The sequence below is a fragment of the Colobus angolensis genome, unplaced genomic scaffold (genome assembly GCF_000951035.1).
Source record: "Colobus angolensis palliatus isolate OR3802 unplaced genomic scaffold, Cang.pa_1.0 Scaffold144, whole genome shotgun sequence".
NCBI lineage: Eukaryota > Metazoa > Chordata > Mammalia > Primates > Cercopithecidae > Colobus > Colobus angolensis.
This window is the reverse complement of record NW_012114533.1, coordinates 3,844,539-3,848,150: the sequence shown is the minus strand read 5'-3', so window position 1 is coordinate 3,848,150 and position 3,612 is coordinate 3,844,539.

Genomic DNA, 3,612 nt, shown 5'->3' with positions numbered 1-3,612 from the left:
TGACTATTGTAAATAGTGCTGCTATTAACTGTGGAGTGTAAATATCTCTTTTGATATTGCTTGGCCTAGATTCTTTTGGATATATGTCCAGAGGAGGAATTACTATTGTATGGTAATTCTATTTTTAATTTCTAAGAAACCACCATACTATTTTTTACAGTAGCAACACCATTTTACATTCTCATCAATATTAAACAAGCATTTCAATTTCTCCCATCCTCATCAGTACTTTTTTTTCTGTTTATTTAGGTCTTCTTATTAAAATTTACTTTTATTTTAGGTTCGGGGCACACGTGCAGCTCTGTTATATAGGTAAACTTAGGTCTTTCCAATAGTACCCATCCTCATGAATATGAGGTAATATCTCACTGTGTTTTTTGTTTTGTTTGTTTATTTTTGAGACGGAGTTTCACTCTCATTGTCCAGGCTGGAGTGCAATGGTGCAATCTTGGCTCACCGAAACCTGGGAGGTGGCTCCAGGGTTCAAGCGATTCTCCTGCCTCAGCCTCCCAAGTAGCTGGGATTACTGGCATGCACCACCACGCCTGGCGAATTTTGTATTTTTTTTTTTTTTTAGTAGAGATGGGGTTTCTCCATGTTGGTCAGGCTGGTCTCAAACTCCCGACCGCAGGTTATCCACCCGCCTCAGCTTCCCAAAATGCTGGGATTACAGGTGTGAGCCACCATGCTGGGCCTCACTGTGTTTTTCATTTGCATCTCCCTAATAATTAGTGATGTTTAGTATCTTTTCATATGCTAATTTTCCATTTGCATATCATCTTTGGAGAAATGTCTATTCGACTTTTTGCCCATTTTTAAATTTTTTTGTTGTTCAGTTGTAGAAATATGTATTTTTTAAAAATCTAAATCACATTTGTAGACATGAAAACAATATGTGAGATAAAAAATATGCTGGATGATATTAGTGGCAAATTAAACACAGCAAGCAAAGATTAGTGACATTGAAGATACAGCAACAGGACTATCCAAAATAGAACAAAGAAAATATAGTATTTTTAAAACATCCCACCATTAGATCTAACAAAAAATAAAATTAAATAAATAAAAATAAAAACAGAGAATCAGTCATTTCTTTCTTTCTCTTTCTCTCTTTCTCTCTCTCTTTCTTTCTTTCTTTCTGACAGAGTTTTGCCCTGTCACCTAGGCAGGAGTGCTGTGGTACGATGGTCATGGCTCACTGCAGCCTCAAACTCCTGGGCTCGAGTGATCCGCCCACCTCAGCCCCCCAAGTAGCTGAGACTACAGGCACATGACACCACAGTTGGCTAATTTTTACATTTTTTGGTAGCGATGGGGTTTTGCCATATTGCCCAGGCTGGTCTTGAACTCCTAGGCTTAAGTGATCCACCTGCTTCACTCAGCCTCCCAAAATGCTGGGATTATAGGCATAAGCCACTGCACCTGGCTAGTCATTTCTTTAAGAAGCCTAATATACACGTAACTGGAGTCCTCCAAGAGAAGGAATGGGAAGAGGGCCAAAAATATATTTTTCCAAACATTATGAAAATCCATAGATCCAAGAAGCTCAGTGAACCTCAAGTATAAGGCAAATGAAAAATAACACCAAGGCACATCATAAACAAATTAGTCAAAACCAGTGATAAAGAGAAAATATTACAAGTAGCCAGAAAAAAGAAAGAAAGACACACTGCATACAGACGAACAAAGATAGGTTGACAGATTTGGTTTTGGAAACAATGCAAATGCTTTCTTGTGAGGAAGCAACATCATTAAAATATTGAAAGGACAAAAAAGTATCAGGCAAGAATTCTATATCCTGTGAAAATATATTTCTAAAGTCAAAGCTGAAAGAATTCATCACCAGCAGGCTCATACTAAGAGAATTATTAAAATAAATCCTTCCAACAGAGGGACAATTATAACAAATGGAAATATGGATCTACACAAAGAAATATGAAAGCTGGAAATAGGTAAATATATGTCTTATTATGCTTCTTTAAGTCTCTTTGAAAGCCCATTTATTGTCTAAACAAAATAACAATGTAGCATGGAGTTTGTAACATATGTAAAAGTTAAATGTATAACATGAATTGCACAAAGGTCAAGAGGGGAGAAAGGAAAGTATATTATTGTAAGGTTGTTACACTAAATATAAAGTGGAATAATATCATTTGAAAGTAAACTGTGATATATTAGACTTGTATCTATAAACCCTAAAGCAACCACTAAAATAAAACAGTTATAGATAGTAAGGCAACAAAGGAGATAAAATGGAATCATAAAAAAAATTAATCCAAAAGAAGGCAGAAAAGGAGGGAAGGGGTAGAAGAACAGATGAAATAAACAGCAAGATAATAGATTTATTGGTTCCCTCCCCCCATTTTCCCCATCAGTCAAGTCCTCAGAGCAAAAGATGATGGATTTAAACCTAGCCATATAAATAAGAACATTAAATGTAAATGGTCTACTACAATTCAAAATCAGAGATAGCTAGATTGGATTTTTTTCAAGCAAGAACCAACTGTATGCTATCTATAAGAAATGTACTTCAAATCTAAAGGCACATATGGGTTAAAAGTAAAGGGACAGGAAAAGATATTACATGCCAACACTTAGCAAAAGAAACCTGGAGTTGCTATGTTAAGGCAGAGTTCAGAGCAAAGAGTTTATCAGGGATAAAGATGTCAAGCCATTTTATCAAAAGAACATAACAGTTAGATGTGGTGGTTCATGCTTATAATCCCAGTACTTTGGGAGGCCAAGGCAGGAGGATCAACAAAGCCTAAAAGTTTGACACTAGATGAGATCTCAACAAAGCGAGATGCCATCTCTACAAAAAATAAATAAATAAATAATCAACTGGATGTGGTGGCATGTGCCTGTAGTCCCAGCTACTTGGGAGGCTGAGGCGGGAAGAATGCCTGAGCCTGGGAGGTAGAGGGTGCAGTGAGCCGTGATTGTGACACTGCACTCCAGCCTGGGCAACAGATTAAGACCCTGTCTCAAAAAAAGAAAAGAAAAAGAAAGAACATAACAATCTAAAACATTTAGGTGCCTAAGAACAGAACTTCAAAATACAGGAAGCAAAAACTGATAGAACTGCAAAACGAAATGGACAAATCCACAGTTACACTTTGACATTTAAGTACCCTTCTCTCAACAATTCATGAAACAAGTAGAAAGAAAATCAGCGTAGAGAAGAGTTAAACAACACAATCAACCAACTTGACCTAATTGACATTTATAGAACATGTTATGCAACATAAGCCACGTCCACATTCTTGTTATGTGCACATGGAACTTTCACCAACACATAAATGAGATACTCGGCCACAAACTAATCTAAATACATTTCAAAGAATTCAAGACATAAAAGTTGTGTTCTCTAACCACAATAAAATTAAGGTAGACACAGAAAACAAAGGTCTCTGGAAAATCCCCAAGTATTTGGAAATCAAATGACAACTTCTAACTTACTCATGAATCAAATAAGAAATCAAAAGGGAGATTAGAGAATATTAATCCCCCTTTTAAGGGGGCTGGGTGAGGTGGCTCATGCCTGTAATCCCAGCACTTTGGGAGGCCGAGGCAGGTGGATCACCTGAGGTCAGGAGTTCGAGACCAGCCTGG